The 23,255-nt window shown below is 34.0% G+C and overlaps 1 long non-coding RNA gene across 1 annotated transcript; it reads left to right on the forward strand.

Moving 5' to 3' along the window:
• Positions 1-16,857: 16,857 nt before the first annotated feature.
• On the forward strand, positions 16,858-20,855 carry LOC118751807. Its single transcript, XR_004994599.1, has 2 exons — positions 16,858-17,188; positions 20,383-20,855. It is a non-coding gene; the product is annotated as an uncharacterized LOC118751807 (long non-coding RNA).
• Positions 20,856-23,255: the final 2,400 nt, after the last annotated feature.

Raw genomic sequence — 23,255 nt, forward strand, 5'->3', positions numbered from 1 at the left:
TTGTTTAACCATCTTCAAAATATTTTCAAACAAAATTTTCTTAAACTCTGACTTGTCATACTTTTTCAAATCAATTGGGATTTTAAACAGATGGAAACATATTCAAAACCATTTGGATTCATACCAATCTATACCAATATATATTTTGAAAACCGTTTTTTTGTGTTCGCAAAGCCCGAGCCGAACCGATTTTTTTGAAATTTCCGACACCTGATTCAGACGTCCCAAGGATTATTAAAGGCTAAAATAATGTTCGATATATAGAGGGAGCGTGCAACCTTCCATAAAAACCGAATTTTTCATACCGAATATCTCAGGAAATGTTAATGGTAGAGTACTTGAACTTGGTGTGGAGATATATGAAATCAATTTTATACTTATGGAGAAAAAACGGGATATTTTAAAAGAGGGCGTGGCGCCGTACAAATGTATATATAATTCATCTGTAGGTATGTTTGCGAGTGAAATCCTCCTAAATGCTCGGAAGGATTTTAACGAAGTGCTTTTGAGTAACTCTCTGGATAGTGTAGATTCACAAATTCACCCGCCAGTTGGCACTGGAGTTAAGTTATTACTAAAAATCTTATTGATGATCCACTTTGGCTAATATTAAAATTATGTATTGGTAACGGTAAAGGCAATACTATTGCAAGAAAGAGCTGCCACGTGGCGCTGGAGTCATTACGAATAATCGCCAAGTTAGAACAGGTGCCGTGAATGTAAGAATAAATAAACCTGTTGCACCACTGAGTATTTCGAATTTTTGTGTTACGATTGGCCCAATGTATCTGATTTTTGCCAGTATTGTTATGCCTTAAAGCTTCATTCGGAGACACCAGGTAAATCTCAAATCACCACCGAGTTTCTTAACAATATTTTCTTTGACAACCATATTTAAATTCTTCAGATTGCTTGCGTATATTAACTTAAATTTTACTTTTCAAACAGGTGGTAACCCTTTTCAAAATATATTAAACTACAGCTTTTTAAGCCTCTTGACATCTATGTTTTTAATATAATTTTCAAATAAATAACTCCCCCAATTGAAGTGAATTAGAGTTTTTTAAAAGGTGGCATGAAAAATTCCGTTTGTATGGGAGGTGCCACGCCCTCTTTCCTAATCGAGATTAAATTTATCCTATATTTTAAGTTGGGCTAAATAACAGCAGTGTACAAAATTTCATGATGATCGCTTGAATAGTTAAAGCGTGAAAGCGTAGCAAACAAACAAACTCACCTTTATAATATTAGTAAGGATATACAAGAATTGCTCGTTTAATGTAATAATAGATATATGTACAAAAATACATACATAAAATGTGGAGTTACATATAAAAGATATTTTTATTATTGTACTCGTTTTTACTAACTTATTAAAAAGAGTTGCGTATGTTGTCTCGAATTCGATTTTCTATGCTATGATAAGCTTTGTTCTTCCCCTCCTCCTGACGGCTTTCAAAATCGAATTTGCGTTCAAATCTTCCACTCTGTAAATGCAAATGTTGAGGCGTGCTCAAACAACGTTTATAATTTCACAGGCTTTGAGCGGTGAGTAATGCAGTTCAAGATGAATTTCTTATGATTCTTCACTCATCTGAAAAGGACATCTTTCCTTAAATCTCCGCCTTTCAACTTTCGCATAAGCAATCTGGGACTCGTTCTCCTCTTCAAGCAATAACGGCGCGGCTACGGATGTCACTCTTATAATTATGTTTCCACTGTAATTAAGACGAAATTTTATTTTTAAAATACAATGACGTTAGATATATTTAGTTATTTCAAAATATTTACAAATTTTAACTTCATAAGCTGCTATAGTTTGGTGGCAAAAAAAAATATTTCTTTTAATTTGTTTCGATTTCACACATTCCTAGGCAAACAGCTGATTACGAAGTAATCGATCGTAACTCAGAATACCAAATTACGATTGTTGCGGAGCGGAATGCGGGAACGTAATCGAAATGGTAACTCTTATGACAATGAATTTTTGAGAAAAATTTTCCTTTTTGACTAATTTAATCCAAAAATTTAGCACGAAGAAAAACTTAACATTTCAACAGGCAGGAAAAAATGTATCAATTTTGCTTAAACTTAAGCAAAACGGCAACGTTGATAGCGCTCCGGATATTGTTAAGCTGTGAGGTTCAACTTATATTGTGCTCTGATTTGTCTTTCTATTTGCAAGGTTTATTGTGCGAATTCTGAGTTAAAGTGGTTACAAAAAAGTGCCTACAAGCACGTTAGTGTAAAAATAATCGAAGCTAAGTGAAAGTTTTGTGTTTTATATTAAATTTAACTAAATTTCACTAGCATACATTTAATCTTGCTGAGTCATTTGTTGTTATCATTCTTGTTGTAATTCTTTTGTAGTTAACTGGAAATCGTTTTTATTTTTGCACATTTCTTTTGCTCTTTTTGTTTATTCTTTCACTAATTCTTGTTATAGCTGTGTGCTTTGCGTTTATTAACAGGTCTATTCTGCACGTTACCGAAGATTTTGTAACCGGAAAACTTTATTACCAAAAAATGTTAGCAGTGCTTGTCACCGCGATTCTGGGAACGTTGGTAATACAGTTAATATATTCAGCAATTCAGCTATGAAGAATTATGGAAATTCCGGCAATGCATATTTCACGGGGCAATATTTTGTTACCAGCTTTTGAGTTTCACCGGTTACAAGAGTACACAGAAAGCGAAAAGGGTTTTAAAATTTACAGGAACTTTATTTACCGGAAACAAAATTTTTATTACCAGCGAAGAATAGACCTGTTAGTGTCAGTGATCATACATCAGCTCCTAATCTGTTATAATCTATTTTGTTTGCTTTCTATTACCATAATTGTTATTAAATTTTTACTATGAAGTGTGATCTTGATAAATGCCAAATTAAAAGCGATTCTGAACGCTACTTATCGTGCTGGCTCTGTGATGGTATTTGCCATCTAAAATGTGGTGGTTTGACAGGAAGAATTCTGGACGCTATTAATGATCGCAAAGGTATTCGCTGGTCTTGCTTAAAGTGCAGTTCAACCGAAGTTGATCTCTTTAAGTTGTTTAGGCAAACCAGAAATGGTTTTTCTGAGGTGGGGAGAGAGTTGTCGGTACGGATAATCGCTCCACGTCAGAACAATCTTCCGAATGACTTAATTAACCTCTCTTCTCCATGTCCACATACATCGGAGTCATACTCAAAAGTATGTATAACAAAGCCTGCTTCCGCTTCTAATAACAACGAGCCTGAAGTATCTTCCCCTTCCTCCGATGAAGTTGTGCCACCGTCATCTAATCCTCTAACGCTTACTCTACCCTCAATTAGTAACTCAGTTACTCAACCCCTTCCGCCGGTAATCGAGTCTAATACTAGACTGGTTGCGGTTCCCCCAAAGAAGTCTATATTTGTCTCTAGATTTTCAGGGATACTTCCGAAGACGATATAAAGTTTTACATCTCCCCCAAATTTAAAACTATCAACTTAAGTATCAGAAAATTTAATTTTAAATATGAAAGAAATGTTTCTCAATTTAAAATTGACGTAAATTTAGAAAATTTCGACATTCCGGAGCTTTCGTTCGTGAATTCGAGTATAGGCCCAACAAAAATAGTAATTTAGCAAATATTACCGGTCAGAATACTGAATCAAATAACTGATTACTAAAACTGCTTTAAGTATTTATAATCAAAACGTAACGTTATAACAAATTTATTCTAGAACCCGAATTTTCGTAATTCGTAATTCGTAGCTACGATACGAAAAACGAAAAATCGACATGCTGCAACCCTTGCGGAAAAATGTGCAGCATTGCCAGGTGTCAGTTGTTTTTCGAACTCAGCTGTATGAAGGAAAACAAAGTGGAAAGGAATTAAAAAAACATTCATCATGTGCCCGTTTATAGTAAAAATGATTGATTTTAAATATTTTGAGGAAAATTATGGATTCTGATGTATTTGCAGTTATAGCAGCGGAGTAAGAGCGCGCTATGGCAATGGACTCACAAAGGTATGCGGAGCTGCCGGGCATAGTAACCATGGGCGCATCTATGTCAGCTTCTGGTTGAATTGCTGAACCAAAAGCCAGAACTCCTCCTATGCCTGCAGAACTGGTTCCCAATCCAGTTAATACAATAACAGCTTCTTCCAAGCCATTGAAAACATGCCTTTTGTTAGGTCCATCACCTGTTGCGCTTGCTTCTGCCTTCGGCCGCGCTTAGGGATTATAACTCTTATAAGTAGAATTCTCCTTTCTGTGTGGCCGGAGAAGAGGGGCTCCCGCATATCAAAGGTATACAATATTTCTTGTGCATATCACAGTATTTTTGCGCAGAACCCACATCGAAATTTGCAAAAAACCGCGTAGTGTAAACCGAATTTATTAATAATTTGAAACATATATTTTAAATAAAGGTTTAGTCCTCTGATTACATGTGTATGTTAAAGTTTTTGGATTCGGGTTATGCGTTTGGACACAACAACCAAAAATCATTGTACAAATAATTAAACAGGACCCAAGTTTCTCAATAAGTGGCAACAAAGATTCTTTTTTGCTCGTTTATATAAAGCAGTGGATAAAAATATACGTATATTCGAAATGCAAATTTATCTGTTTAAATAAACACAACTAATATTTCCTGCAAGCACACATCGATTTACATCTTTTATCTCGCCTCCGACACAGAATTGTTTTCGTACAAAATTAAGCAATAAAGCTTACTCGTTCGTTTTTAGGTTCGAAGATACGATTCGGATTGCAGCATACCATTCCTACGATTCGTAGCAAAATCCGAATACGAAAGTGTTGCAGAATAATTAATAATTAACTAACTTATGTATTAATGGCCTTGAATGCAATTATAATATAATTTCTATCACTGAAACTTGGCCCAAACCTCACATTTTTAATTCAGAGATCCTTTCAAATAATTATCATATCTACAGAAAATATCGGGAGGACAGAATCGGCGGTGGCGTACACTTTGCCGTAGACTCCTCGATACCATCTGAAGTCTTCCACACACTGAATCTGCAGAATTCAAATGCATTCGTATACAGGAAGGAAGGAGGTTTACTTATTTGGCTCTATGCTATATTTCTCCCCGATCTGTCTCATCAGTGTATTCACAACATGTCTCTTTACTGAAATCAATTAATCAATAATTAAACCTTCTGATTCAATGATTGAGTTGGGTAACTTTAATTTACCAAATGTATCATGGACCATCATTGACAACGATATCGTACTTTTCTCGTCTAGTGCGTGCAACAAGGTATTTTTAGAGGAGATGGCTGAGCTCTGCCTAAATCAAGTTAATGTACTTTGCAATAAGTTTGGCAAAGTATTAGATCTTGGTTATGTTGATGATGCATCTTAGTCCGTTGTAAATAAATGTGACCCACTAGTTTTGCCCAAAGATGTCTACCACCCTGCTATTGAGATATCTTACGAAATTATAAACGATGGTCAAAATCGCGGTATCCCAACATACGAACCAAATATTCGCTTTGATTTTCGAGAGCCAACTTTAAAAAACTGATTAAAGAATTGTCTACATTGTCGTGGCCTATATACAAAGAAAAGGTTAAGCAAAGCGTTGCACATTTTAATTTTACTGTACATCAATTATTTAAAAAGTATGTGCCTAAACGCATGTGTGTTCCTGAAGAACAAACACAGTTATGGTTCACTAAAAAAATTTGAAAAACAGAAAGTCACGTTATTTTAGATTACACAAAAAAACCAGTTTACACTCTTACTTGCATCACAAGTTCTTTGCATTAACCAAAAAGTTGTGGAACAAATGTTGTTAACGAAGCGATATTCTTCCGAAATCCGCAATCAAATCTGCGTTTTGTTAACATTAGTCCTACAATTCCCACGCGCATTTCTAGGGGTTTGTCGCCTTAAATAAAATGCTTACCGTACAAATATTATGCCTAGATCGGATCGGAATCTGCGATACAATTTCAACTCCTGCAAAAAGTCGATTTTTAACACCTTACTAAATATATCTCAACATAAATTTTCAAAAACAAATTACAAAAAATTGTTGATTCTTACAAAATAAAACATCTCCATAAAAAAAAATATTTTAAAAATTGTTCTTGAAAAAAAACGCCCATTTTTTAACCACTTTTTTATAGAGATTTAACAGGGATTACGATGGTATAAGTTTAAATCCCTAATTTACTAGTCTTCACTATGCAAATCAACTTCAAAAAGTTCTACTGTTAATAGCTAAGTTAGCTTTAGGACAATCTTGACCATCTTATATATGTTAAGCCCGTTTCTTTAGGTTTGAAATGACGTTAAGATGAAGTCTCTACGATGAGCAGAGCCCGAGATATAACGATTTGAAGAAGTACATGATTAATCAGAATGACGAAAACATTCAAACTTTGACATATCATATCTCCGAAGAAAAAAAAAATCCTCGAGCATGTGTCAGCTTATTTCATGTATAGAACCCATAAAAAAATTTGAAGCCAACCGAAAGTGTCACACCAAATTTGGTGTCCGATATGAAAAATAATGTCTCATATATGTATTTCTGTTGAGAACAAGGGAAATTCATGCTCTTCACGAAAAAAAACTTTACTGTGTAAGAAAATTTAGCTCAATAAATTTTTCTTGTACATTTCTTGGGCGTTTTTTTTTATTCGTCGAACCAAAGAAATGTTTTCAAATAATAACACAAATCAGATTTGGTGGTTATTACTGCAATTGCATTTCTACTTGAATACAAAAATTTAAAACCAAAGGTTTGTCTCTACGAAAAGGCATTGGTGTTATTGAAGAGATTAAAAATTATTTATTTCAAATGGAGAGTACGGAATTTTTACAAAAATTAATATTTCAGTCCTTGAAATAAACTGAATAAAAAATAAAACACTAAACTGTACTTAAATTGTGTGTTATTTTTTGAGCTTACTTACTAATGTTTTGGTGCTTGTCTAAGTGCTTAAAATTGCTTTTTACAACGCTTTTATCAACTTGCATTGTTGTATGTCCAGACCACCATACTATAAATATAGCAAAGGTATTTATGGCAAACCTAGTCTAGATATCAACCTCGCCGTAGGTATTCTATCAAAGACATACAATTAGAAAAACTCTAGAGATAGATGTCGACTCGCCAGAAGAAGTTATGCACTACATACGCTACTGCGGAAATGGACGACACGCCATTTATTTATATGTATGTATGTACATATGCAGGCATATACTAAATGTGAGCAAACAACATTTTGCTTGCATAGTCTTCTGTTCTCTTTTCACTGCAAGTGGAATTATTTTAGTATCTATTGCAAAATTTTATACAGACAAGACTAAAAGGTTAAAATAATTAAAAAAAAAAACTTTTTAATGTACCACGCTTTTATAAATGGACTAAAATTAGAAAATAATATTTCTCAGTCCCATAGAACTTGTTTTGATAACTTTTGATTTTGAAATTTTAGCAAAAGTCATTATAAACAATTTATGGGATTGAAAATGAAAAGTAAAAGTAATAGGCCTGATTTAAAATTGAAGAGTTATATATGTATATAAGTATGTGGGTATATTAATAACGACCGCTTAAAATCGATCTCAAATTTGTACTTTCGCTGTAGAAATTTTAGTTCTATGTTGGGGCTGCCAGACGTCCCGGTTTTCGCGGACATGTCCCGGTTTTAGGCTATTTATCCCGGTGTCCCGGTCCAACCTTAAAATGTCCCGGGTTTCGTTTTAGTATCCCGGTTTTTGAGTTGATTGTACAAATTTGAATAAAAGTTCAAAAATTACTACACTACGAGAAAAAACGCGTTTCAATATTCAGAAAAATGTTATGAATTCACTAAGGGAAATAACGCATGTAAACATGAATATTTTCTGTTGGATTATCGTTTAAAAATGTTCGTAATTAAAAATAATACTTTCATAACACGCACGCGTGGTGTTGATTCAAACTCAACATTTAAATGCACATTTACATGTCTGGCTGTAGCTGAGTGCGCGAAGATGCTTGCCACAATTTGCTAATTTCCCGAGGGTCAGGGTTCCATTCCCATTACAACCAGCATGGAATTTAAATATTTTTTTAACTTAATTATGAAAAAGCAATCGGTAATTGCAAATTGAATATTTCTATACTAAATACTAAAATTTGTATACTTAAATGCGTATTTTTATACCCGAGCGCACTTGTGCACAAGGGTATTATAACTTTGTTCACATATCGGTTGTTTGTAACAGGCAAAACGAATCGAGATAGATATAGACAAATGTATACATAAATTATCACGATGAAAAGAGAAATCGATTAAGCGGTGACTGTCTGTCCGTCCGTCCGTCCGTCCGTCTGTGCACACGATAACTCGAGTAAAAATTTAGATATCTTAACGAAACTTGGTATGTGCCCTTATTTTGGGCGTAGGACGGATGGTATTGAAAATGGGCAAAATCGGACAATAACCACGCCTAACTCCCATATAACGGTAATTTTCAGAAATACGAAAACTGCGATATTTTAGTAACTACTGAAGATTATTCTCTCAAAATGGATATTTACTATAAACCTTAGACGAAAACTAAGAATATTATACATTTTTGGAAAATGGGCGTAGCCACGCCTACTTAGTGTTACATGTGTATATCTTGGCAACCGCTGCACCGATTTCTTCCAAACTTGGCATAGTTATTGGCCTTGGTACAGGATACCAAATGGGCGAAAATTTAAAAAATTGGACAATAACCACGCCCACATCCCATATAACGGTAATTTTGAGAAATACGAAATCTTCGATAAATCCGTAAATATTGAAGCTAATTTATTCAAAATTGATGCTTGCAACAATTCTTTATCAGGAAATACGCTTATCATAAAATTTTGGAAAATGGACGTGGCACCGCCCACTTATGATCACACATATGTATCTCGGTAACCGTTCTACCAATTCATACCAAACTCGGTGTGGTTATTGTGCTTGCCACATAGAAGCAAAACGTTGAAAATTATTGAAATCAGACTAAATTGACGGCCGCTTTTCATATAACAGTAAATTTCAGAAATGCTTGAAACTTCAATATTTCGAAATTTAAGGGCGCTAATTTACTCAAAATGGATACACCCCGGTTTACCATGTAGCGGTAGCTTTCGGAAAGGTGAAAAACGTATATGGGCATTTCCATGGTGGCGCCCGTGACAGTCGTACGATTTCAACGTGCAGAAAAGTAGAGACTAATTTAAATTTCCTCTCCCTTAATTTGATTTTTGGATAGCTCTTTAGAAGCGCTACATAAAGTGCGAAATAAGGATCTGTAAAGAAAAAGGGTTCAAATATACAAACAAACCAACATCGGTTCGTCACGTGACATAAAATAGAAGTGGTTTTCCGCTGCACCTATACAAATGTGAAAATCTGCGAATAATGTATGAATTTTTTAATGTAATTTATTACAGTTTAATCTGTTTGCCTTGTGTTATGCTAGCCTTATTTTTGCCTTGAAAATACTTGTTAGATTTTTTTATACAATATATAATAAGGTACGTAACGTGACGTTCGTAACGTGACATATCGTATACTGCTGAAGAAATTCCTTACACCATTTTGAGTTTAACTTACGTTAAGTTAAGTTTAAGTTTAAGTTAAGTTAACAGGAATTCCTGTTAAAGGAAAAACGCAACATAATTTTTTATTCAGAACATTTTAATGGATATACGTATCTAAATAACGATAAATTCCAAAAAATAGGAAAGAAAATCTTAATACTAAAATACATATATTTTCGAAGAAAATGCCGTTTGAAATTTTCGCTGCTTGATAGCCAATTTGGGACTATTTTCCACTTCTCAGCTAATGTTAAAGACATTTCTTCTTCTTTACTCTGAAGATATGTATGCCAATTGGACACCTTCAATGTGGTTTCGAGCGCATTCAAAAAAAGATTTAGCATCGTCTAATACTAAATTTTTTGCTTTAGTCAACTGCCAAACCTTTCTCTTAATAACAGCTCCCACTCCATCGACTGGAACTTTGCCGTGTGAAGTGGCAAAAAAGTTCCATTCAATATTTTTCAAATTTAATTCAACTAAAAATTCGCATAAACTGCTTGCTATAAATTTATTTTTGAACTGGCAACTGCTTCCGGCTGAGAATACGAAGACATTTCTAAAATTTCCATACTGGTTTTGTATTTGTATTTGTATGGGGTACGTAACGTGACAAACTTTGAGACACCAAAAAAATATTATTTAAAAGAAATTAATTCACTTAAATCTTTTTTTGCAACTCTACGTTCTAAACTTACTTTGCGTTCTTGTTTTCAACCACTTCCACCGGTCAATACAGAAGTAAGAATAAACAAGTAAGAAAGTCTAAGTTCGGGCGGAGCCGAACATTAAATACCCGGCGCAAGTATTAAATATATGTTTTTTCACCTTTCCGAAACCTTGCGCTAGATGGTAAGCCGGGGTGTATCAATTTTGAGTAAGTTAGCGTCCTTCAATTTCGAAATATTGAAGTTTCAAGCATTTCTGAAATTTACCGTTCAATATTTACTGATTTATCGAAGATTTTGTATTTCTCTCCGTTATATGGGATGTGGGCGTGGTTATTGTCCGATTTTAAAAAGTTTCTGCGATTTTTTATGCTGTACCAAGGCCAACAACTGTGCCAAGTTTGGAAGAAATTGCTGCAGCGGTTACCAAGATATACACATGTAACCATAAGTGGGCGTGGCTACGCCCATTTTCCAAAAATTTATAATATTCTTATTTTTCATCTAAAACTTATTATAAATATCAATTTTGAGTGAATAATCTCCAGTAGTTACTAAAATATCGCAGTTTTCGTATTTCTGAAAATTACCGTTATATGGGAAGTAGGCGTGGTTATTGAGCGATTTTGAAAATTTTCGGCCATTTGATATGTTGTGCGGAGGCCAACAGCTGTGCCAAGTTTGGAAGGAATTGGTGCAGCGGTTACCAAGATATACACATGTAACCATAAGTGGGCGTGGCTACGCCCATTTTCCAAAAATTTATAATATTCTTATTTTTCGTCTAAAAGTTATTGTAAATATCAATTTTTAGTAAATTATCTTCAGTAGTTACTAAAATATCGCAGTTTTCGTATTTCTGGAAATTACCGTTATATGCGAAGTGGGCGTGGTTAAAGTCCGATTTCGCCCATTTTCAATACCAACCTACCTTGGATTAAGGGAAACCTACATACCAAATTTCGTTGAGATATCTCAATTTTTGCTCGAGTTATCGTGTACACGGACAGACGGACAGACGGACAGACGGACGGACAGACAGACATGGCTTAATCGATTTATTTTTTCATCCTGATCATTTATGTATACATTTGTCTATATCTATCTCGATTCGTTTTGGCTGTTACAAACAACCGTTATGTGAACAAAATTAATATACCCTTGTGCACAAGTGCGCTCGGGTATAAAAATTACTTTTCAATGGCTCGAACGTGTCATTAGAATATCAATGAATGTAAAGTAAAAATTACCGTTAACTGAGCTTTGTTTACTCTCTTTGCCTTTTTCTCAAATAAAGTGTGAGTGTGCAAGAGATTTAGTGGTATGAGTGAAATCGGAACAACTCTTTTTCAAAATAATTATTAAGGAGAAAATTCAATAAAAATAGAGAAATAGTAAGAAAGAGCTACGCTAAAATTTCCCACAATTTGTATTACCGCTGTAACTTAGCAACACTGTAAACTCTTTCGAATAATGACAATTGGATATTTTCTTTTTTATAATATAAAATAAAAACTTTATTTTACAAACATTTTATTTTTCGTTCGCGGTAGAATGCCCATATTTAATACTTGCGCCGGGTATTTAATGTTCGGTTCCGCCCGAACTTAGACTTTCTTACTTGTTTTTAATTTAGCACGCTTTTTTAATTCTAAATTTCTTTCTCTCAGTGCACCGGTTTAATTGCGAGATAGTTGAGCTTTGCACAAGCAATAGTTGATGATTAGTATATGTACCTAAATACGTTCAAAATGACGTGCACAGAGTTTTACAATTATATTAAGGAAAAGACAGAAGTTTTGAAACTTGTTCACAGCAACGAAAAATATGGCTGATATTTTAATGTTATCTTGTACTTAAACTTTTTTCTTTCATGAAACCTAGAGTACTTATAAGTACAGTGCCGTACAAAATTAATGGCTCGGAGGCTCTTTCATCAGATTACAATTTCTAATCAGATCTTTTAGAAAAATTTTGAAAATTTAGCTTTTGAGCCAATTAATAAAGTGCAAGTCTGAAGTTGCCAGCAACTTTCGTTGATTTTTAGCATTTATTGTTTTTGCTGACAGTGTCTTCCATATAAAAAGAATTATCGAACATAGTTTGTATAAAAGAAACTTTCAGTAGAAACAATACCAAAAATCAGCTAAAATTTAATGAGCTGCAAAACTTCATTTTAAACATTTTTATAAAAAGTCTGATTAGAATGTTGCAAATTTGTATGCAAATTTATTGAATTTTCCCGAGATTAGCACAAAGTTTAACAATTTTATTTTTATGTTTTTTCATATATTTAGTATAAACTGTATTTTTATAAAGATTAAAAAAAGGTTCATGCATTGTGAAAAATTCTCTGTGCTTTAGTTGTGATAAGTTGTTTTGTTTTGTTGGCGTACGTTGCAATGATCTCATGATCTCATGTTTTTATGTTTTTATTTTTGTCTGTCAAAATAAAAGTTTACTACATCCTTTCGCACGTCGAAATGAAAGAGAAGGGAGCGAGAGGCCCTCCCTAAAGTGTTCCGGTTTGGCAACAGAGATATCTGGCAGCCCTAGTCTATGTTATGTATGTAGTTTGAATATTGTCAATTAAATCTAATAATATTGTAAATTAATCTAATCTCATAAATTGTTTATAATGACTTTTGCTAAATTTCAAAATCAAAAGTAATCAAAACAAATTCTATGGGACTGAGATATATTATTATTTTACTACGCTTTTATCAACTTGCAATGTTTTATGTCCAGACCGCTTTGAATGTTGTATGTCTAGACCACCATTTATACTAGCTGGATTTTTTGTAAGCGAGCGACAAAATAGTGCTCAACTCGGGTAAAATTTCCTTTTAGCTACTTAAGCAACCCTGTTGGAAGCTGGCAAGAAAATGTGATTAGTTTAACGGGATTTAGATACAAAAACCAATTTAAATGGGTAATTATGTGAGGTATTTGCGTAATATATATACTCTTTTAAAACATGTCACGTATAAAAGGTAGCAAAACTTTCCCTATTCACTTTCCCATTAACAATTCAATTCTAGATATCAACCTAGTCTAGATATCAACCTCATTGTAGGCATCATATGAAGGAGATACAATTAGAAGACTCTAGATGTCGCCCCGTCAGAAGAAGTTAAATATAGCGCCTAAATATATGCACTATTTATACACGTCACAGCGGAAATGGACGACACGCTATTTCTTTAAATGAAATAAATTGCTGCTATATGTATGTATGTATGTACATATGCGTGTTTATACTAAATGTGAGCAAACAACATTGTGCTTGCACAGTCTTCTGTTCTCTTTCACTGCAAGTTGAATTATTTTAATATCTATTGCAAAATTTTGTACAGACAAGACTAAAAAGTAGAAAATAAATAAAATAAATAAAAAAAAAACTTTCTAATATACAACGCTTTTATAAATGGACTAAAAATTAGAAAATAATATTTCTCAGTCCCACAGAATTTGTTTTGATAACTTTTGATTTTGAAATTTTAGCAAAAGTCGTTATAAACAATTAATGACATTGAAAATGAAAAGCGTGGGCCGCATGTAATACACTTTAATTGATATGAAAAGTAACTTATGTATGTATGTGGGCATATGAATAACGACCGCTTAAAATCGATCTCAAATTTGTACTTTCGCTGTAGAATGTTATGTAGTTTGACTATTGCATGCGCTCCTCGTTTTTCGTTTTCAATGCCATTAATTTTTTATAATGACTTTTGCTAAAATTTCAAAATCAAAAGTTATCAAAACAAATTCTGTGGGACTGAGAAATATTATTTTCTACTTTTTAGTCCATTTATAAAAGCGTTGTATATTAAAATTTTTTTTTATTTTATTTATTTCTTGCTTATTTTCTTCAGCCCTGTTTATTACACTGATATTCTAACGAGTCCCGTACCTACATACAACCAAGCGTGTCGCGCACATACAATTTCATTTTAATGTTAAAAATTTTTTGGAAAGAAATGTATTTTAAAAACTTGTTTTGTTTTAAAGTTCGTTTTATTGCTACAAAAGTTGTTTTATTTTTATTTTTTTATAATTATCATTAACTTCGCTGAGATTTAAAATAAGACACAGTAACTAAGTTTCATGGTAGACTAGAGCTGTTCTGTACAAAAAAGCAATTTATTTTTGATTTTTCGGATATATGTATGTATGTCCATATGTATATATTTAAAATGAGTGTCTAGTTTTGGTAAGTACCTTACCATACAAACGCAATGTAGTATATACTTTGTTTTACAACTTTTTACTTTACCTTTAATTAGAACCGTAACTTAAAAGATTCTTACGATTTGGCCAACGATGGAATGCTCCTATCATCATTCTGATTTAGTATTTATGTATGGATATATGTATGTACATACATATGTACATATGTATATATGGTCCTATATACATACATATATTCGTAATACACACGCATCTTGTTACAGGTATCCGAAGTAGTTCAACTATGTTGGTCAGTTTAAATGTGAGTGCATAAATAGCAAAATTTTGTATATTTACATAAAACATCCCTTTTACTCGAAAAACATATACCAGAACTAAAATTGCGCCCGAATAATCAAGCTTCTTATACATTCTCGTAACTTATAATGTACACATGGACACACATAGAAGTATATATACATACATTATATGGACACATTAGCATATGGATTTATATTCATATGTATGTATGTAAGTGTATGTGCATACATATTCACTTTCATATGGTCCAGAGAATTGCTGATATCTCAACTGCTCTAAAATGCGAAATTTCACAATCGCCATTACTTCCCTTCCGCGGACTTTCTCTTTCCCTAACCTAAACAATAAGTCCAAAACCGGCCGTAACGCCATGTGCGTCACACGCCGCTCACCTCATCAGCAACATGAACCACAACCATATATATTTGTATGTATGTGTGTATGTATATGGAGTTATGAACGAACATACATATGTATGTAGGTATGTACATTCATTTTGTACAAACATAAATATGTACTTTTTTAAGTAGCACATACATATGTATGCGTATGTACATTTATATATACTTATGTATATACGTATGCATGAATGTATGTATGCCATTTTGCCATCGCCACTGTTATTGCCGAAGACTGAGCTGGAATCAAAGTTAGAACGCTGGAGTAATGCCCAACGTCGGCGTTGCCATCGTATCAGCTATGCACTTATGCCATGGCAACGATAGCAACTACCGACTTCTCTGCCGACGTTACAATCGCTTGTTATCCTTCTCCATATATCGCAAGTCGTATGCAAACAACATTTCCCAATGATGGTCTGGAGTTGCTTTCCTTGGTCTTCGTTTCATCTTCATGCAAGTCTTTATGGCACTCCTTCGTGAAGCTGGGGCAGTTCGTTAGAGCGACGAGTTCAAGTATGTGTGTTTACATACACGTGTGTAAGTCGTTTCATGTGGACTTGTGGCAAATGAACATGGGCAAATGTCCATTTGAAAATTCACAGACACAGCAGCAATGGTCAGCTATGGAAATTATCGATCGAAATGCCTTTGGGGTCAGGTGGACAAATAGTAGTATGGTTAGAATACGGGCGGTGGATCTGTGAACGGATGAGTAAATGGGCTGAATCGTTATGCTGAGTAGTAGAGTTTGTGTAAATGGAGAAAATAGATGAGTAAAGAACGGACGGGCAAAGGAAGGACCTTTAGTAATTTTAGCTTGACGACGGTGACGGGAATAGCGACAACAAAAGTAAAGACGGTGGCGACGGTTACGCCGAAGGTAATGTGGATAGAAGTAGTAGCAGTAGTCGAATGTTGTGGAGATTGTGTTCTAATTTGGAGAGATGCGGAGTAGCGTGGTTTTTAAGAACGACAGAAAAAGACATTGCGTCTTGCTGGCGGTTCATATTGCCCCGGCATTCAGGTGGTACCCCCACCTTTAGCTTTAGCTAAACGACAAGTACGTTAACGGTAACGTCTAGCTGACCAAAAGGAATTGCGAGTTTTTCTCAACGCTTACATAGTTGTCCCTGTATTGTTGCTACTATTGTTGTGCTTAGCATACTGCGGAAATCGTCATTCTCGCTTCCTCAATCCATGTTCATTGATTTTGAGGCGGGTAGTGCCCTACCAGGCCATTTCGTGCCTTTGCAAGTGTCCGTTCGAAATAATAGTGTGGGGTGGACGCTAAGTGTGCACATGAATACAGACATATATATCACATACATACATATGTATGTTTTTGCATGTATGCATGCATATACATGCATGCCTGTATTTCGTCATCGGATGGGTTGGAGTTACTGATGCGACATCAACTGATTTTGCCTTTACTTATGGCTTGGTGATATACATAGGTAGAAGCAAAAGACGCAAGTAGTTTTGAATATGTACATAGTTGTAGATATAGAAATTCCGAGTTCTGTTAAGTTGAAGTTTTCTGTGTCCGACAGGTTGGTTTGGACATGTTCTCAAGTCTAAAGCATAATGTCTATACTACGCCATGGTGTTCCACCACTAAACATCCTTTGCTTCGTTTTGTTCTACAGTGAGTTCTAGTAAAAGTAGAAGAGAAATAAGAAGCCGTTGCTTAACGGTACATTCATTTCAACGTCAGATGTTATTATGGAAACGCTGTGTTGGAGGACTGAGCAACATTTGCGTGGGAGGCCTAAAGTAAAACTGCTGCATGCACAACGCAGTATTAAAGTGAATTGCTCGAGACTTTGGTATTCAGTTGATTGTATTCTTGCGAGCACTGGTCAGTGAATTTTAGATGTTTGCGAAGTTTTGAGGTTTGGTGTGCTGTTATTGAGTTAGCACAGCATACAAACATAAAAAACATATCGTTTCCCTTGGATACTTTTCGCAGTAGCCATTACCCATAACCCTGCGAATACACCTTCTGCAAAGGGACAACAGTATACTAAAAGCGAAAGAGGTACGCAAACTTATACAACGCTTTGTACATATCTGTGGTCATTTTACAAAACAACTTAAGTCTATCTTTCACGGACAAAGAAGATAGCATATGACGGCGCAAAGATCTTTTTAACGTCAGAGCAATAAATTTTATTTAAATTAAAGCATGCAGTAGTTGCAAACAGAAACATTTTTAAAGCTTGTGCATGGCTTTAACATTCCTTTCGAATTGCAACGTTTTTCTCTTTGACGGTAAAATATGTTTTGTCGAAATATGCTCTTTTGTATGTCCGTGAAAGACAGACTTAAAGTGTTTAGTTAAATGTCCACAGATATGTACATATGTACACAAATTAGGGTATTTATAAGATATTTATTTTGGATTTTCCATCGAGGCACCCCCCTAAAATGTGACAGCAGGAAAAAGTTTCAGCCCATTCTGATAACACGTGACTCATTGAGGTTAAAGTTAGGAAAAACAGCGATTAAAAAAAAATTCTAGTTTTTCGTCCTTAAAATCGAAACCATTTATTCCGGTATTATTTTTGCTAAACCTGTTAGTTTTAACAGTGCTTAGCATTTATCAGGTCAGGTCTTAAAAGATATCTTCTAAGAACATTACATCATCAACAATTTATAAGATTGAAACGTAGAGCGCATGCAATACAACATAGACATAACATGGACCTAAAATTTCTACAGTGCATGTACAGATTTGAGATCGATTTTATGCGATCGATATACATACCCAGCAAACAATTAGGTTTGATATACATACATTTGAGAATGATCTGAAATCAAAGCCTTTGCCCAAATTACAAGAAAATTACAGATTTCTCAATAAAAAGGGGAATTTGATCTCCATTTGAGAATATGGTTGACTCTTAAATCAATTTTAAAGGTAATTTATCAATTGCACTTCAAATGTAGAAATAAAATTTATTATAGGAAATGTATATTTCATATTTATTTTTTCTTCGCGATGTACATACATAACAGAAAGAAACAATTATGATAAAGTAATGTTCAATAAATTCATCTTAAAGGGCTGCAGCTTCCTCTCTCCACGCATACATCAAATCAAATATTTGTGGGCCTTCTCTTTGAATATTTTTTTCTATTGATTGTTTGTTCTTTTAAATTGAATTTTATTTTATTAAAATTTTTTATTTAACTGCGCACGTTTATATCGTTTGACACTTGCCATGTTCCTTCAAATCAATCTGAAATGAATTTCAAATGTAAGATGCAAACCCAGTTTTCAATTTGAGAATCATTTGAGAAAAAAATTTGATATCAACTTGATAAATAAAAATTTCTCAAACGTTTGAAACTGTGTTTGCTGGGTATACACACATACATACATACATAAATATCGTCACTCTAATTTATAAACGCCCTAATAGGAGGTGATTTGGGGATTTACTCGAGCGCGTCAGATTAACAAATGGGGGATACCCTGCATCCTGTTGGGTACCTCTACCAAATCTAAGCCTGTGTAGGGTGGAGTGGTCCAAAAAATGTTTTCCAGGTAGGGTTTGGGGCACGTTCCAAAATTTTTCCTCTTGCCAAAAGAGGTGCTGGTACAAACCTTACGTTTCTAAGTATCCATTTAGAGGATGCTCATATTTTACTCTAGAGCTATTGTGTACATATATTAATCAAACAATTGGTTAAGTAACCTAAGAACATTTCAAAATTAAATTATCTATTAAAATATCACAAGCTTCAGTTGCCATGGCAACAGTAGCTTTTTATAAAAATCACCAATATTTTTTGCCAGTTTCACAGCGTTCCAGTAGCGCATTTCAACGTTATTGAGCGCCCTGTGTTGATTGCAGTAGAAAACTGAAACATGGTATAGATATTACAAATATCAAAAGGGGAAACTAAGGGGGTGCCACGTTTAATAGGATGAAATTTGTTTTCCCATACAAAAATTTGATTACTCTAGTGTAGAGCCGCGCGCATAGGGCAGCTGATCAGAATAGTAAAAAAAATTTATAGCTGGATTTACTCGAGCGCGTCAGATGTAAGAAATTGTGGGTTAATTATTTTGTATTTATTTATTTATTAAAGTAGTCTAACACAACAACCACAGGTTATATTTCAGTGTTAGATACTGAGAATATTACAATATAATAATTACATGCTGAAAAGTTTGCATTTCAATGAATGACGATTTGAGCGTGACGCAAGGGTTTGGAAAGGTCGCAAATTTACAAAAAAAAAATATTACCTAGACATTCTCGAGCGCGGTCATATTTTTTTACTATGAAGCAAACAGCTCAAGGATAACGGGAAGTATATCTGTGTTCGTACGGAAAAGTAGCTTATGTCGGCAAGCTGGCTTTAGTATAATGCGGCATTCCCTTAATTCTTTTATTAACAAGGAATTTTTTGATAAGACTTAATGAGAATATTCTCTTGCTAGTATCGGAACTATTTCTTGCACATTTATTTGCCAAAAGTTCTACAACGGCTCGGCGCCAGTAAGTCATCCGTAATCGTATGCTGCGAATGCCGCATTATACTAAAGCCAGCCTTTCGACATAAGCTACTATTCCATACGAACGCAGATATAATCTGATGTTTTCCACAAGCCGCACAGTGTTGCGAAACCGGAATTTTTTGGAAATCATATTGCCTAAACTGTAATTTTAATTGTATCGATGAGAAACTTCTACAAATTGGTCAGAATGAAATCCCAAACAGAATGAGTGAAAAAAACATTTACACCGAAAAAAATTGTTGGGTCAAATTTTCAACAAAAGTCAAAAAAAAAAAAAATTGTTCGAAAAATTTACAAAAAAAAATTTATTTTAATTGTTCTTTTATTTCTGATAAATACCCTATGATTAGTTTTTTAAATAAACTATAGGGCGGTCCGAACAAGAATTATAAACGTCAAATTTTCATGATTTTTCGATATTTGTTGAAAAACTCTGAAATTTTATATAAAACCAAAATCTATTTCATTTCTTATTTGAAAGGTGGCAATAAAAGCTTTAATTTGATACCGGTTTGAAGTCAATAGCTTCAGTTTTAAGAGAGTTATGCTCATTTTTGTGGAGTGCTATAATAGATGTAGAATAAAAAAAAAATTTGAAGATACTATTTTATAACACAGGCATATTTTATTGCATTCTACAGAAAAATTACAAATTATCAGTCATCTACCAATAAGTTCATTGCTTCCTCTGATAATTCCAGGTGTTTCTTCTCCTTCAGTATTCTCCTACTGTTGATTGCGGGATCAGAATTGGCGAGCAGATAAGCAATTCCAAAACATCCTCCACGTTTCTAGTTTTACTCTGTTTCATCAACTCATGCAGTTCCTGATAGGAAATTTTAATTTATTCCATAATTCTTGACTGTCAAAATTATAATTATATATTCTGATGTAATATTCGAACCATTAAAACACTTATATGAAAAACGCATCAGAAAGCAATTGAATGTAGTAAATGAAGGGAAACCACACAATAAAAACAATACAAATAAGCGCGCAATAACGGATTATTTCACCCACCTACCTAGACGTAAAAACAAAGGGGGAGAGAGAGAGAGCGAAAGAGAGAGAATAAAATAGTAAAACAACAGAGAGAGAGAAAGGTACCACCACAAGCTAAAAGAAAACACTATATAAAGACGGACACACATGCGGACTAATTAGTGACAAAAAAGAAAACACTGAAGATGGCGATTAGCCGAAACCGGTCTGAAAATAATAAAAATTTGACGTGGGATGACGGAAAGTCACTCGAAACCCAATATGATTAAATTATTCAATAAGTGATTCCGAGAATCTCCGTTCTATTTCTATGAAATAAATACTGAGAGTGATATACTAAAATCGCTATAACTCCCAGGAGGGCAGGTATGGGCAGCTGATTTTTTCATAGTTCGTTGAAAACAAATTATGTAACATTTCTGTAGTGGTTTGGAACTGGGACTCTCTGGGACTTTTTAGATATTGCTTACCTAACCCAAATTTAAAGGAAAAATGGACCTTTAGTCGGGTTTTCGCTCTAAAAAAGGTGCATATGAAAATGTCTCAAACAACATTCCTTTTTTTTACAGAAGATACTTGTCCGAAGGCAGATTTTTTTTCCGAATCAAAATATCTGTCACCAAAATCAAATGAGATCATTTTGAATACAGCCCTGAAATCCCCTCTTTTCGTGAAAATTTTGTATATTTGACTTCTAAAATCAATTAAAAATCAACGGGCCAACATAAAAATAAGCTTTATGTGTTTTTTGTTTACTTGGAATGTCTGTGACAAAATTGCATCATTAAAAACACTGAAAAAAATAATCGGAAAAAAGTTACTTTTCCACTAGCCGCAACACAGTGAGCCGGAGTAACGAAAATCGTCAACAAAGTTTAGCGCATGCACCTGCTATGTTTTAAAACTTTTACAGCTTTTTCTACGAAATTTGTTATTTTTTGATTTGTTTGCTGGTTTTCGTTCATATTATTTGTCACAATCATATGACTGTAAGTATACCCAGCGGACCAAATACTCGCAAATGATACCGGATGCCAGTGAAATGCGAAAAAAGCTCTCGTTATAGCTCGTATGTTGCTCCGCTGGGTATGTATTTATGTGCACTTGCGAATGAAAACCTTTATATAAATCTAAGCTGGGCGATAAAATTACATGTGTAATTAAGTGCGTGTAGGATTACGATAACTTTAATACCAGTTTTAAAATAGTTTGAGTTAGGATTGAAATAATCGCAAATCGAAGGAGTATTAGATTACAATTATATTAAGAAACAAGTAAGAGCAGCGCTGTCTTCGGCTATGCCGAAGACTTCATACCTTTCATGAGCATCTGAAAATTTTACTTTAACAGATTACTGCATTTGAATAAATTTATATATTCACAGCAGGCATAGATAGAGGAGATACATATATAAAAAATCATATCTAAACAATCAAAGGGATGGAAGATATACCTTATATAGCACCAATCAAGTGATTTTCACTACTGTGTGATCGGTACGTAAACCGGTAACACAATTTAAGGGGTTTAGCTTCCTACATAAAGGAGATACATATATCGCAAAAACTGGTATCTGAACAATCAGTGGTACAAGAGATTATGATTATACAGCATAGATTTTGACGATTTTCTCAGTAGACTTTGTATTATTATTTAAAAAATAGCTTACGAAATTTATCGGTTTTAGCTGTCCAAATAAAGGAGTTTTACAGTAAAACCCCATATCTGAACAATCAGTTGTATGGGGGCAATAAGCAGGTTATAGTGACCCGATCTTTGTTAGTTTTATTGTAAACTTTCTGTTGATAATGAGTGAAAATAGTGCGAAATTTCATGTTTCGAGCCGCATAGATGGAGTAGTTATAACAAAAAATTGCATATCTGAAAAATCAGTTGTATGGGAGCTATATGTAAAAGTGACCCGATCTTTGTTATTTTCACTGTATATTCTGTTGTTAATGGGTGGAAGTATTGCAAAATTTCATGTTCCTAGGTGCATAAATGGAGGAGTTATAACGAAAATTCTCATAACTGAACAATCAGTTGTATGGGAGATATATGTTATAGTGACCCGATATTTTCACTGTAAGTATTCTGTTAGTAATTAGTTAAAACGTTGCGAATTTTGATGATTCTAGCTGTATAAATGAAGAAGTTATGGCAAAAATTCTCATATCTGAACAATCAGTTGTATGGTGGATATAGGTTGTACCGACCCGGTCTTCGCCATTTTCACTGAAAGTATTCTTTTGATAATACTTTAATGGAGGAGTTATAACGAAAAACCGTATATCTGAACAATCAGTTGTTTGAGAGCTATAGGTTATAGTACCCCGATCTTTGTAATTGTTACTCTAAGTTTTCTGTTGATAATGGGTAGAAGTAATGCAAAATTTCATGTTCCTAGCAGCATAAATGGAGAAGTTATAACGAAAAATCTCATATCTGAACAATCAGTTGTATGGGAGCTATATGTTATAGTGGTCCGATTCTTCCGGTTCCGACAAATGATTAATACATTATAAAAATGCACCCACCTAACCATAAAATAATAAATATCACGTGATGTAAC

This window comes from Rhagoletis pomonella, unplaced genomic scaffold, assembly GCF_013731165.1.
Source record: "Rhagoletis pomonella isolate Grant_MI unplaced genomic scaffold, Rhpom_1.0 Rhpom_scaffold_01007, whole genome shotgun sequence".
Lineage (NCBI taxonomy): Eukaryota > Metazoa > Arthropoda > Insecta > Diptera > Tephritidae > Rhagoletis > Rhagoletis pomonella.